Source organism: Peromyscus maniculatus, chromosome 1 (assembly GCF_049852395.1).
Source record: "Peromyscus maniculatus bairdii isolate BWxNUB_F1_BW_parent chromosome 1, HU_Pman_BW_mat_3.1, whole genome shotgun sequence".
NCBI lineage: Eukaryota > Metazoa > Chordata > Mammalia > Rodentia > Cricetidae > Peromyscus > Peromyscus maniculatus.
Genome location: NC_134852.1, coordinates 126,048,043 through 126,063,300, shown reverse-complemented (window position 1 = coordinate 126,063,300; position 15,258 = coordinate 126,048,043). Strand labels below are relative to the sequence as shown.

The window sequence follows — 15,258 nt, the reverse complement described above, 5'->3', positions numbered from 1 at the left end:
AAGTCCGTGCTCCCCCCCCAACCAATCAAGAGCCAAATACTCTGCTGCTTTGGGGTAATTCATGTTGAATGTCTAGATAGGGTCATTGTATTCCAGGTAACCTTGCACTCCTAGTTCCTAAAATGTCTGATGTCTCAAAGCAGGGAAGGGTAAACTACCAAGCATGAGTGATAATGCTGTCTCCCTGGACAGACTCGTATATTTCTTCCCTCCCTGGAAGTCACATCACATAGTTGCTAAACAGTGGTGAACACAGTAGGGATGACCTGAGGCACAAGTTTCTTCATGAAGAAACCCAGTGATGCTCTAAGCCTAGTTCTCAACCTTCCTAATGCTGCGACCCTTTAATACAGTTCCTTATGTTGTGGTAACTCCCAACCATAAAATAATTTTCATCATTACTTCATAACTGTCATTTTGCTACCGTTATGAATCATAAGTATTTAATATGCAGAATATCTGATATATGACCCCCAAGTTGAGAAACACTGCTCTAACCAAACCCTCCTCTGCTCAAATGCCAGGCCTCCACCATTCATCTATCCTTAATAATTTATCATGATCCCTTAGGTCAAAGTGTATTTTAGGTGCTGTGGAAGGGCAGAATTAGATATTTCCTTTGTTTGCCACACCACTCATTTTCAGATGCTCACCTTTACTTTAATCTATTATGATATTTGTGGTGATTGTGGTGGTTCCTGCAACAATATTGACCACATTTTTCTTTGTTTTCCAGAATGAATTTTATTTAGACCTAGTTTGTTCTAACTTGTGTGTTTGCCATCTATATTTTAAAGTTGCAGAATGAGTCAAACTCATCCCTAGAATCCAGGAAAGTTTCTGAGCTAAATTAGTAACTCAAGTTCCATCATTACTTTCATTTGAACACTACTCATCAGCGTCCTCGTCCTCACATTCTGGAAAGAATACAGCTTCTGTAACAGAGTTCCTTTGTTTTCATGGAACCCAAATGTGCTTTATTTAGGCCAAACAATAAAAACAAACGACCTAACTACTTTCCAATGCATGGTGGCTCTAGAGGGAGGAAACTGTAGATATTTAGAGGCATAAGTGACTCATTGTGCTAGTGTAGTTTTTATAAAGCCGGCTCTGCATGTTTGAACTACATCTGCTACTTCAGAGTATACTAAAGTGTGTGTAGCACAAGAATGCTGGGGAGAACTGTGGCCCATTCAGGAGGCACTGTGTACAGCTTCAGCAGCCAGCAGTTCACCCCTTAGCATAGAGCAAAACCTGCAGCTTTTCTTATTAATTCTACCTATGTGACATTTCGGTTGAACATGCTCAGGATAGTCCCAATGAAATGAATTCTTTTTAACCTTCAGGATAAGTGAAGCCTGGTTTTTAATGTAGCTTGTAAGTTTTATTTCCCCCTTCTGAAAAAAAAATTTCCTTTAGTTTTCACTCGGACTTCTAAACACCTCCGTTATTGCTGATGGTTTTTTAGAAAAAGCCGTCGTGGATGGAGGTGTTGTATTTTTCGATATAGAACATTGACATAATTGTTGCTTTCGACATCAAAGTCTTGGCAGAGTTCTTAGAGAAGGTGAGGACGCTGACTCTGTTTGAATGTTGATGCTCATTGCCAGAATGTGCAATTCTTCAACAAAGCATACAAATGCACTTTACTTATGCTTTTTCATTTCATTTTTATCCAATCTTTTTAGGTCACTTTCATGAATTCAAAGGCGATTTACCAGTGACTTCTGGGTGCTGGGGTGATCCTCGTGTGTAATTGTGAGTATTGATTCAGTCTTTACTTTTCTCATTATATAAAGGAAAAGTCACGGTTTACAAACAAATCAACTTGTATGTAAATTCTGGTTAGTTTTAAAACAACTGTTTGGTAAATATTATTAGTTTTTTCATAAGTGATTATTTTGGGATCAAGAGCAGGGAAGAAAATGTCAGCTGCTGTAAAAGCCTGTTTGTTGTGACTTCCTGTGCAGTAACATATTGCAGCCCCATCACCAAAAGCCTAAACAATAAACTTGTTATTTTGGGAAATAGAGCCCCACTGTAGGAACGGGTTACCTTAAAAATTCTCCTGTACATATAGATGAGTGATTTGCCCTGAAGACATTGTACATCTTCTGGTTATCTGGGCTTGAAAAGTGTCATGTGACTGTGCTCAGAGAAGAGTGAGATAAGACAGATCCAAAGAGCAGTCAGTGCAGGGAGATTGTGTGCCATGGAACCAGACTCATTTGGTGACTATATATTGTACATCAAAATGGTGGCATTTCCCTCTTTCTCCCATCTTCCAAATAGCTTTATACTTTTAAACCATATTTTGGAGAAGAATGAACCCTTTCTCAAGAGAGAAGGTAAATTTTAAGGGAAAAATTCAATACTACCAAAGATTAATTAAATTAATTAATTGAAATGCTTTAATTGATATACATTTGTTATAAGGAAGTAGCCAGTCTTGAAAAAACGCTAGTGTAGGGCATGGCCAGTGATTCAAGCTTTGGTAAGGGTGTCTTATGCTGCAGGACTGTGGGAAAGATGTGACAATGCTGTGACTGATCCGCTGTTTCTTTCAGTTGCTGTGGAGCTAGTCCCCAGGTACACTGAGTAGCAGCTTCAGGGGTAGACATCCTCACCTAGTCAGGCCATCAAACAGGGCAATGGATGGGGTCAGCAATAGAGGCTTTGTGAGCCGGATTCCCTGGAACTGCCTGTTCACTGCATAACTGAAGGCGGAAAGTTATACCTCACACCTTGGTGGAAGTCTGGGAGATAAGGAAGGTGGGATATCATTTTGCACATCCATAATGAATAGACCACACCGAGGGTGTGTGAGGGCTAATTGGAATCTATCTGTTCACATCTGCCACCCTGGTCAGAGGAGGAAGCACTGTGAAGCAGATTGATTGTGGTTTCTGACACCATGTCTGATTCTAGAACTCTCTCTACCTTTCTCTTTCTTCTTTGTTAAGGAATAAAATGACATATTTTTCCAAAGTAAGCATTGGCAAAATGATCTTGTTCTGTATGCAGTATGTCACTTTTAGTTTTTTATTTTTGATAAAAAATAATTATGTAATCCTTTCTATCAAATTTTATCAAGATAATGAATGATTAAATAGAACTAACAAACAACAAAATTCAAAGATGTTTCAGTAGATACTTAGTTTTTCTAATCTACCCAGACCACTCCAGCAATTTGAAATGAATTTCCACATAGAAATGCTGCTTCCTCATGGTCTTAATAGCAGTAAATCTTTCTCTAAGACCACTAAGTATTTTATGGTCTGGTGCAAACACACACACACACACACACACACACACACACCACACACACACACACACACACACACACACACACACACACACACACGACAGAGAGAGAGAGAGACAGAGAGACAGAGAGAGACAGAGACAGAGAGACAGAGAGAGACAGAGAATATTGATTAACCGAAGGCTGGAGGCAGGAATAATAGCATAACACCTGACTTTATAGACATTAAAGTGTGTGCACGATGAGCAGGAGTTGCCTTGACGTTGCAGCGCAGCAGGACTCCTGCCTGAACTCGGGTGTGTGCAATCAGTGCTGTCTTCAGAGAGACAATTTCCATTTTCTTTCGCTTGTTCTTGTCGTTCTCTCTGACTGTAGGGCCTTGCTGTATACCAGGGCCGGGGGACCAGTGCCGAGCCCCCTGTCCCCACCCATTCTCCACCTTTCTAAGTGTTTTCCTGCACTTTTGTTCCAAATACTACATGTCATACTTTAGCTGGAATTTTTTGAATTACATAGATTTCTTTTGGGGGGGGGGAGGAGACAAGGAATCATTAATTCACATTTGTGTGTGTGTCTGTGTGTGTGTGTGTGTGTGTGTGTGTGTGTGTGTGTGTATTTAATGAAAAGAAATCTGTGGCAAACAGCATAGCCCTGACCAAGGCTCCCTCAGGGAGAACATCTGTGAATTTAAGGGAAAGTAGGTCTAAGTGCATTATCTTTAAAAAATATTATTCCAGTCTAATCTTGACATAGAGCAGGTAAATAAAAAAGATGAGCTGTGAAAATCCACAAATAGGGCTTGAATGCCATTTTCCATGACAACGGGAGCTGCCCCACGAAAGCATTAATGCTGGGAATGTAAGGAATTTAGAATTGTGCCTTCTCAGTTTTACAGTTGTGTGCTCATGTTAATTAGAGATATACTGACATTTGAAGTATCTACATCAATGCACAGACCTACTATACATTTGTGAACCAAGGCCAGAAATCTACTTTAATTGAAAGGAGCTGCTAATCTGACTGCATATCCATGACATCACAAGCTTTTAAGTTTTATATACTGGTGTCCATGCACTCTTGCTCTTTATATGCGCTCTGCTGTCTTTCTAATTGATTCCTGAAAGCCTGCTCTACTTTTACAAAATCAGACCGTGTTTTGGAGTAATATCCATGGGATTTTCAGAAAAAAACTGTGATTAATAGTGTTTCTTTTCTCTGACTTCCTAAATTTTTGGTTTTCCTTATAAGCCTTTAGAATGACCTTCACTGGAGTCAGGTAGGTCTTAGGTTTATAGAGCTTGCTCCACTGCCCGTGTGGAAGCTCACACTATGCTCCTCATCAGACTAACTCTGCAGTTTTAGAGAAAAAGCCCCGTTCTGCAGACCCTGATCCAATGAGCAGCTCAGAGAATTCTGAGTTTTCGGTAGAGCTGAGGTTTCACAATCTCCATGCCACACCTCGCCTCTTCATTTCTGGTTTGTAGCTCAATGCCTTCTTGAACTCGGACTTTAGAGGTTTTGCTTTGTCTGGCTTACATGTAAAATGAGACCTTCCAACTACTTTTTTACGAGCTTGTATTTCTTAAGATCTGTTTGTCAAGGTTTTGAACCTAATTGTTTTGTTGTCTAATGAAACTCCCTCACTTACTGTTTGGAGCAATCCCTGAGTATTACACAAGACTAGTTAGAAAGTTTCCTTTTGTAGCACTAGAACACACTGCTCCAAAGGGTTCTCAAGACTCAGGACTTGTTCCATTAACTTATTCTACGAGCACACTCAGACCCAAGACCTGGGACCATTAAAACGTCCTCAGAACTGTTACTGTCATTATGGCCTTTTTCCCTCCTATGACTTCTCTCCCTCGCAGCACTCCTCTGGTCTTTCCTCTTTCATGTGGCTTGCTACACATTGTGCCATCACAGCTCACTTGGTAATTTCAAGTTAATTGCTCAATTATCAATGATAGTCACAGAGGACTTGAAACACACGCAGTGGAAGATTTTTAAAATTTCAAAATAAGTTGGTGTGTCATAATCTTAAATGTGAGGCATGCCAATATATGCAGACATAAAATACACAGCCTGAGCTAGGCGTTTCAGAAAAGGCCAAAACTCACTCTTAAAATCAGGGCTTTTGTCTGGCACCAAAGTGTTTCATCTTCTCTGATTTCAAACAACTTCTCTAAATTTGATCTTGGTTTACTTTTCAACGCCAACAATTTGGGGTGGTTTATAGAAGAAAAGGGAAGTAGAACTGCACAGATTTCTCACACATCACATACTCCCTATAAAGTGAGTGGGCTTGGTTCAAGGTGGGCCTACCTTGGTGCTGTACAGGAAGCTTATGAAGGGTATGTGGAATAATGTCTTGGTGGTCATGTACCATGTGGGGAAGCTGTAATAGAAGGACAAAGGGACAATGACACATGTGCTCATTATCTGTTGATGATGAAACATGTCCCCAAGAGCAGTGACTTTGAGGACTCATTGAATCCTACCTAGCAACACTCTGATGCCTACAAGATAACTCACACATTACAACAACTGAATTATTGTAATGTTTTTGGCAACTAAGCAAAGTATCATTATGTTTTTGCTTTAGCATTCATAAGGTTTTCTCTAAACCAACATTGCACCAACAGCTTCAGTTTTAGATGCTATAATGGTCCTTTCATGTTTTTATAGGACTGTGCTAAAGCTGCATTTACTGGCTGCATTTGAAGGTGTGGTGGAACCACACAAAGGTCAATGCTGCCTTGGTCAGTGCCCACTGGAGAAAGGAAACAGTGAGGCCTGGAGATAACTGCTCCAAGTTGCTTTCTGAGCCTGTTTTAACCAAAAAGAGAGAGTTACTTATTTCCCTATATTCTTACACTTATTCTCAATGCAAGGACCAAATGCATATAGAGAAGGGTAAATACAGTCATTACCTCAGCTGGGTGGTGTTCTCAACTATAAGGTGAGGGAGTATCAGCAAATGCACATGGTGTATATTTGCTCTCTTTTTTGGTGTATTACTTACATATTTCTTGCTGGGAGTTTTCAAAGACATGAATTAATTATAGTGAAAAAGATACATTTTTAAACCTCACTTTGCCCAAATGACTGGCAAAAGAGACTTACCTTTAATGTTTATCAGTCAAAAAGTTGATCCTCATGATGTATGCTTGTTGTTGTTATTATTTGCTGAGCACAGTACTTAGAAGAGAAGGGAGGTGGTTTCAGCTGAGGGCTGAAAGCTTGAACTGGTACTAGAGAGTTTCTAAGGGTGGAGTTTTCTCTGGACAGAGTGGCTGCTGCCCCCCTTCAGCTCAGTTTCCCATGGGCAGAAGTGAATGGACCCACTGACAGCTGAGACTTTCCATCTCATCTCCTTTCTGGCTTTTCCAGAGCTTTGGAATTCACAAGCACAAGGCCTGTTTGCCAGTTAATTGTTATTTTCCCTGTTTGCACCTGGCATTACAAACAATTAAGCAGCAGCATTAATGGAATCCAGTCTCTGCCCTTGTAGCTACCTGGACTGAACATTTTTTTTTTTTTTCAACTGGGGCAGGCTGTTAAGAAGCTCATGCTTGGTTTTAATGTTTTCCACTAATGTTCGAGTTTCCTGAAACTAAGTAATAAAGAAATTTAGATATATTATTCCTATTTTCTTTTGTTATTATGTATATCACTACATTACAAGTTAGAACAGATGACTGATAAAATATGTTCTTAAATTCATATTCACTGAAGACTGACAGCTTTAAGGGAAGGGAACATTCTGAAATTTCTCTTAGTAATGGCATTGCATGAACCTACTGACTGTGTTGATTCTGACTAATTGAGTGGATTTTTCCATGAACCTACAGTTGCAGGACAGACAATTAAAGGGAAACATCTGGGTACACTGAGAAACTTAAGTATGATATGGGACAGACAAGACAAGTGTTAAAGAATCCAGGACCTTTGAGAAGGAGATACGGCTGAAGAGATGGAGCAACCTTTGTACCTCCAATATCATGAGTAACTAGGAAGAACAGAGACACTGAGAGATGTGTGGACAAGAGACAACTCAAATAGGAGGCTTTTTGCAGATCACAAAATGGATTTTAGGATTGTTTTCCAAGATGTAGACATACTTGTTGGGATTGGGCAAGTTATTTAAAAGACCTTCTACATTTTCTCCTGCTTTATTGCAAATGTATTTTTTTTAACTTGATGCTTTTAAAAGTACATCTTAAGACATTCCAAGAAGTGTAGATTCTGTAGCAAAACTAATGAGAATAATCTTACTTTTTCCATCCCATTGCAACTCAGCTGTCTTATGCTAATAGTTTCCTCCAGGAGCACAGATGTCATACCCTGGACTTTCAGGATTCTCTTCCTCATCCACAGAGAGTACTTTTCTAGTCTTTATTCTCTGAGATTGACCCATAGTTTAGGTCTTTGTGCTGCTAATTTGAGTTTGGGTCATGGTCAGTGATTGTTGTATGACCAGCTGAATTTTCTCCTGGAGAGGCAAGCCACCATGGGGGTGTGCAGACTCAACTTAGGTAGTCCTTAGCATGAAAGTGCTTGTTTTGGTCTTCTAGTAGTGATCTTATTTTTGTTGTTTGGCCCTTTTCCTTGCTAGTAGTATATATGATGGTCAAGAAATCTTTTGTCTGAAAGTTTTTGCTTTTGAAAAATTCTGTTGATCATTTTTTTTTTTTATTTCTGTTGCCACTTTTAAAAATGGTCTTATGGCATCTTTTTCTTCTGCTTCCCAACCAAGGAGGAAATGAATATGAGAGAATAAATGCAAGATTTGTCTCATGCCATAGATTTGTGTTTAAATCTTTCAATCTGCTTACAGTGTTCTATATAAACTGCCAAGAGAGTACAGGAAACAGAAGTGAAACAGAGAATAAGTACTTCATGAAATTACATATAGCCACACAGCTTCCTTGAGGATCTTGACTATTTTTGTTACATTATCATTCAGAAAAACATTGACATCCATCCATCTATCCATTCAGCTGTATAAACACCATCTATTCACCTATTATCCATCCATAATCCTTCCATCCACTCATCTATCCAATCATTCACCCAGGTGTCTGTCTGTCCATCTACCTATTTATCCATCCATCCATCCATCCATCCACCCACCCATTCATTCTTCCACCCTCTATCCACTCATATATCTGTTCATTCATCTACCTACCTGCCCATCTGTCTATCTGCCTATTAATCCATCTGTCTATCCATCCTTCTATCCATCTGTCTACCTATCCATCCACTATTCAATTATCCATATATACATTTGTCTGTCTACCCATCATCTGCTATCTATCCATTCATCATCTATCCATCTGTTCATTTATCCATCCATCCATCCATCCATCCATCCATCCATCCATCCATCCATCCATCCAACCAACCATCATCTACTCAGTATGAACTTGAATTCTCTCCATGAGAATTTTAAAAAAGATTTACTTTACTTATGTGTATGTAAGTATCTGTACCACATGTGTGCCTGGGACCTGAGGAGTCCAGAAGAGGGTATTGGATTCCCTGGATCTGGAGTTAAAGGCAGTTGTAAGCTGCCATATAGGTGCTGGGAGCTAAACCCAGGTCCTATGCAAGGGCAGCCAATGTACTTAACTGGTGATCCATCTTTCCAGTCCTTCATAAGAATTTGAATTCAAGAATCTTTTACATGAGGCAGAATTTAAAAAGAGAAAAGGGATAGATTTAAAATAGATCAGGAGTTTACAGTCTGTGAGAAGAAATGAAAAAATACACATCTGAAAAATGCCAAAGAAACTGACAGAATATCTAGCATTTTCTCCCTGAGAAGCTGTTTGTTGTTCCTTCATAGATTGAACAGGCTGGTTACATTCATATTGTATTTTATTTAAATACATCTGTCTCAGCTCTGGACACAGTTAATGCTCTTTCAAAACCTTTGTGTGACTGAAAAACCTGTCTTACTTGTTCCTGGAACTAATGAACATGAATGTCAAATATATACATTGTGTGTGTGTGTGTGTGTGTATGTGTGTGTACAACACCAAAATACTTTTCACATGAATTGCATAAGCTCTATATCTCACATATACATTCTATCAATTAAGATTTTTGTGTGCTAAAAATCCTAAAAATTTGAATATCTTATGAGAAAATTACCATTTATTGATATTTCACATCTTAGATTCTTGTTATGCCTCTGTACTTTAAGAATAAACAAAACAATGAATGTAACTTTTAAAATTCCTCTGTGGATCAAAGTGTATTTAGGTGTCCATGTGCCTTTCCTCCCCTCCACTTCTCTGAGTGACAGCTGCCACTAGCACAGTATCAGGGTACAATGTACTGAAGTTTTTTTTTCTCAGTATCAGCCATCAAGTCCCAGCCCCACTGACTATGGGAAGACCTGTGAAAGTGTTATAACAGTTTTGAAGTAAGACCTGTGGGATTCCTGACACCCTGGGCTTTGCTTGCGCTAGCAGTGATGTTAGAAAAAACATAGACTGCCACCTGTGCATGCTGGTTTTGATAGCTTTATTGAACTGTAACTGTAATTGATATGTAATAAATTGTATGAATTGAAGCTCTTCACTAGGTAAATTTTGAGGCGGGATGCAGTAATAAAGCCATTTCCACAGCAAGGTAACATTTCATTATTCCCAGTGGGTCTTCATCATCCTCCCTAGTTTCTCATTCTTGCTCCTTTGCCTGACCCAGGCCCCAGGCTGTCACTGATACGTTATTATAGTGCAGTTTTTACTTTAAAGAACTTTGTATTAGTGGAATCATACAGTACATGTTCTGTGTTTTAGAATTTCTTTCACTGGATATATTTATTTTGGGATTGAGTCATGTGCATGCCAATACCTTATTTTTAAAATTTTGGAATAGTGTCTTATTGTGTCACTATGCCATGCTTTTGATTGTCCATTTAGTCTTTTCCTATTTTTTGAATTATTACAAGTGAGGATGCTGTGAACATTCATCTTTGTGTGGCCCGTGCTATTCTGTCTCCTAGATAGGCACATGAGAGGAGATGGGGCGTTTAGAGGACAAATGTATGTTTAACTTTATAAGGCTGCTGAACTTTTCCAAAGTACAACTTTACATTCCTATGTTCCTGCTACAGTGAATGAGTAGTTGAGGCACTCCATATTCTTAGCAACAATTGTTACATTTAAACTCACCTTTACCTATTCTCATTTATAACTTATAACAGCATTTCCTAGTGTATGTTTTTAAAAAAATTATAATTAATTGAATAATATATGTATGTGTGTGTGTGCATGTGTATGTCAGAAGACAGTTTGTGGACATCAGTTCTCTCCTTGCACGGTATGTGTTCTGGGAATTGAAGTCAGGTGGTCAGGCATGGTGCAAGCTGAGCCATCTCACTGGACTGCCTTGTACATTTGTCTTTCCCTGATGATTGATGATGTTGACTATCTTGCTTGTTTATCTACTTAGCCAAAATATCTCTCAGTCTTTTGCTGGTTTTTTGAGTTGTGGTTGTTTTTCTCATTGAGCTGTAATAATTTTTTACATATTCTAAGTTATATTTTTTGGGGCATTTAATTTAAATTTTTTCTTTTTGTCTTTTCGAGACAGGGTTTCTCTGTGTAGTTTTGGTGCCTGTCCTGGATCTCACTCTGTAGACCAGGTTGGCCTTGAACTCACAGAGATCCACCTGCCTCTGCCTCCCAAGTGCTGGGATTAAAGGTGTGCACCACCACCGCCTGGCTTAAATTGATGGTTTTATTGGCAAGGATTTATTCATAATATCCACTCATTATACTTTTAATGTATGTAAGCTATTTAGTGAAACCATTTCTCTGATTTTTGATCTGAGAATGTAAATACAACATCTTAGAATTTAATATTCATTTTCTGTTTTCTAATTTTGCCTATTTCTGCTCTAATGTTAATGTTTCCCTTTCTCTTCATGATTTGCTTTTAATTTTTTTCTAATTGATTAAGCTGAAGCTGAGGCTGTTGGTTTGTGGTTCTTTTTTTATTTTATTATTATTATTATTATTATTATTATTATTATTATTTTGGTTTGTGGTTCTTGCAATAGCAGTTGTGATGCTATGAACTTGCTTCCAAGCCTTGCTCTGGCTACACCCTTCGAGCCCTGAGAGGTCACATCCAAATTTGCAATTGCTCAGATGCTTTCCAATTTCTCTCTTGATTTCTTCTTTAATTCGTGTTTCATTTACAACTGTAAGTTTGTACTTTAATATTTGGATATCTTCCAGTCATTCTTTTGTTACTGATTTTCAGTTTAAAGCTGCAGTATCAGAGAAGACCCCTTGTATGATCTAAATGACTTTTTAACATGTTGAGCCTTGTATAATGAATGAGAAAAATGCTCCATTTTAGAATATGCCATGTGTGCAGGAAAGAGTGACTATTCTGTTGTTGGATGGCATGTTTTGGTATAAAGTTGATTGACACAGTTGTTCAGGCCTTTTGTTATCCTTGTTGACTTTTTTTAAAAAATAGGATTTTCGCCGGGCGGTGGTGGCACACGCCTTTAATCCCAGCACTTGGGAGGCAGAGCCAGGTGGATCTCTGTGAGTTCGAGGCCAGCCTGGTCTCCAAAGCGAGTTCCAGGAAAGGCGCAAAGCTACACAGAGAAACCCTGTCTCGAAAAACCAAAAAAAAAAAAAAATATAGGATTTTCACACTGTCGCTCAGGCTGGCCTGCATTCTGCATGACCCTCGTGTCTCAGTCTGATGAGCGTGGGCTTACAGGTGTGTGCTACATGCTTGATTTTTTTTTTTGTCTATTGTTTTTTCACCCAATAAGAGAGATTTTGAAAATTCCATTATTCCACTAATTTTTTTTTGTTTTTGTTTTTGTTTTTGTTTTTCGAGACAGGGTTTCTCTGTGTAGCTTGGTGCCTTTCCTGACTCTCACTCTATAGACTAGGCTGACCTCGAACTCACAGAGATCCACCTGCCTCTGCCTCCCAAGTGCTGGGATTAAAGGCATGTGCCACCACTGCCCGGCCTCCTTTTCTTTGAAGCTGTGCCAGGTGGATTAGTATTTAGATCATTATGTCTACCTAATGTGATTACATAAGCATTTCTATAAATCATTTATTTAACCTATAGTATTTTTTCTTTGAAATTTACCTTATCTGCAAACCTATTGCAGTCTTTTATTAGTGTTACTGTATTATGTATATTTCTTTTTTTCCTGGCTTTTGAGACAGGGTTTCTCTGTGTAGCCCTGGCTGTCCTGTAACTCACTCTATAGACCAGGATGGCCTGGAACTCATGCACCACCACCCAGCTTTTTTTTTTTTTTGTATTATGTATTTTAAACCCTTTCACTTTTGAATAATTGTGTTTGTGTTTAAAATTGATTTCTTATAGATTCCATATAATTTTTATATAATATGGTAAATCTGACTTTTAACTTGGATGTTTGAACTGTTTATATTTAATGCATTATTAGCTTGGTTCAGTATCAATATGTAGTCTTTTCTGTTTCGCTACCTATTCATTCTTCAGTTTTTCTTTTTCCCTGCCTTCTTTTAAATTTGTTGAGAATTTTTATTTTTTAATTTAAATCCTTTTGTAAAAGCATGTTTGTTTTGTTAACCTTTGTGATTGCCTTAGGGCTTATAGCAGCTCTGTTCTATAGGAGTTAGCACTAGTGACTTCCCATACATTTCACATGGTGTAAAGTCTTAGAGTGGTGCGGCCTCACTTCTCTCCCTGTCACGTTACTTCACACATGTTATGATCCTCAGAATACATTTTATTTTTGCTTTGAATTTTCAATAACGCTTAGGAAGATATTTTAAAAAGAGAGGATGAAAAATACAAATTCTTTTAAATTTACTCACATGCTTACTGTCTTGGTTGTGATTTATTCCTTTGTATAGGTTCTGATTTTCTTTCAATTATGTTACCTCACATTGCCTTCTGCCTGAAGTACTTCTTTCATGTTTCCTGTAGTACATGTTTACTGCTATGATATCACTATTATTTTCATTATTTTAGAGCTGGAATTTGGATCCAGGGCTTTGCATATGCTAGGCAAACACTCCATTACTCCAAGCCCAACATCTACAGAAAGCTTTTTTCTTGTATGTATTTCAGATGAACTTTTCTTTGACTGTTCTTTTATTGATTTGCAAGTCCTACTATGGCTTGCAAAAAACTACTCTGCTGTAGTTCTTATACATCAGTGATTCTCAGCCTTCCTAGTGCTGAGACTCTTTAATACAGTTCCTCATGTTGCGGTGACTCCCACCATAAAATTATTTTCTTTGCTATTTCATAACTGTAATTTTGCTACTGTTATGACTCGTAATGTAAGTATCTGATATGCAGGATATCTGATATGTGAGTCCTGTGAAAGGGTTATTGGACTCCCTGAAGGGATTGTGACCCACAGGTTGAGAACCACTGTTATACGTGTTGTTCTGTATGTAGTGTGTGTTCTTTGGCTGGCTGCTTTGGAGATTCTATCACTGATTTTATACAGTCTAGTTGTCATGTGCCTCACAGAGGTCTTCTTAACTATTTCTCAAGCTTTGGATCTTTGAGATTTTCATACTTGTAGGTTTATGCCTTTCATCACATGAGAAACAATTTCAGCCATTATTTCTTCTGAAGTTTTGTTTTCTCATGCCCCTCCTCTGGAGGTTCCAAAATACACATCTTGAAGTTCTGTGGTTTACATCCTCCTCTTTCTTGCTATGCTTTGTTTTGTTTTGGATTGCTGCTGTTGATATGTCTTCATGTTCATTTATCATGTCTTGCATTTAATTCCCAGTGTTTTCTCATGTTACTGTGTTTTTTATCATGAAAAGCTCACTATGAGTCTTTTGAAATGTTTTCCTTTTTCAGTTAATATGATTGAACAAATAATAGAAGCAGTTGTCATACCCACTTTGCCCCCTCCACTCATTTCTTCATCCTTTTCTGCTTCAGTTGATTGAATTTCCTCATTAGAGATTGTAGTTTGTCAGTTCTAGGCATGGTCAGGAAAATTTTACTTTATGTGTATGTGTATGAGTATTTTTCCTGCATGTATGTCTGTGCATCAGTTGAATGCAGTGCTCACAGAGGCCAGGAGAAGGTGTCAGGTACCCTGGAACTGGAGTTATAGATGCTCGTTAACTGCCGTGTGGGTGCTGGGTCCCTGTCCTCTAGAAGAGCAGCCAGTGCTCTTAACTGAGGAGCCAGCTCCCCAGCCCTGGGCAGTAATCTTTTATGGAATATCAGAAACAATGTATTTTTACTACATTGAAGGCTCAGTGTTTCTGTATTCCTAATGATACTTTACACTTTTCTCTGGTAGACAGTTGCGGCCAGAAAACAATTTCCAGTGCCTGTATTTGAGTTATGTCAGTTGGAGCTGATAGATCTAGCATAGGGTCAATTCTCTTCAATACTGAGGCATAGAATTGAGTACTCTGGCCAGTGCTTTCTGTATTATGAAATTTGTGGATCTGATGATAGAAAAATGACCTACTCCTTGATTTGGATGTGCTCTGGGGACCATTTTTTTTTCTGCTCTTTTAAATGTATCATTTGACATTAGTTTCCTCATAACACCTCCTCCTCCTCCCCCTCCTTCTCCCCCTCCACCTCCTTCTTCAAGAAATACCTGCTCTTTAATATTTTAATTTTGTTTTTTTTTGGGGGGTGTTTTGTTTTATTTTGTTTCTCACAAAAATGCAGTTTAATGAAAAAACACTAATGTTAGCCCTTCCACTGACTTTTTATTTTCCTATCCTCATCACTCTACTATTTTATTTTTTTCCAATTTTACCTCTTATTTTACATAGATTCTCCTCTCACACAATACATGCCAATTATAATTTCTCCTCCTTCTACTCCTTCCAGTTCTTCCCCACCACCCCTTCCCTCCAGATCCATTCCCCTTCTGTCTTTTATTAGAAATGAACAGGGTCTCTAAGAGATAACACCCAAATATGACAAATAAGATATAATAAGATGAAACAAAAACT

General features: G+C 38.3%; 1 protein-coding gene across 32 annotated transcripts in view; it reads left to right on the top strand.

Annotated features, from left to right (window-relative positions):
- Window positions 1–15,258, top strand: part of Sox6 (SRY-box transcription factor 6) — a 604,948-nt gene that overhangs the window by 155,206 nt on the left and 434,484 nt on the right. For all 32 annotated transcript variants that reach the window (XM_076563550.1, XM_076563582.1, XM_076563579.1 and 29 more), the window contains one exon: window positions 1,689–1,758. The gene's annotated coding sequence lies outside the window, so the exon portion shown is untranslated. The remainder of the gene's footprint in view (window positions 1–1,688; window positions 1,759–15,258) is intronic.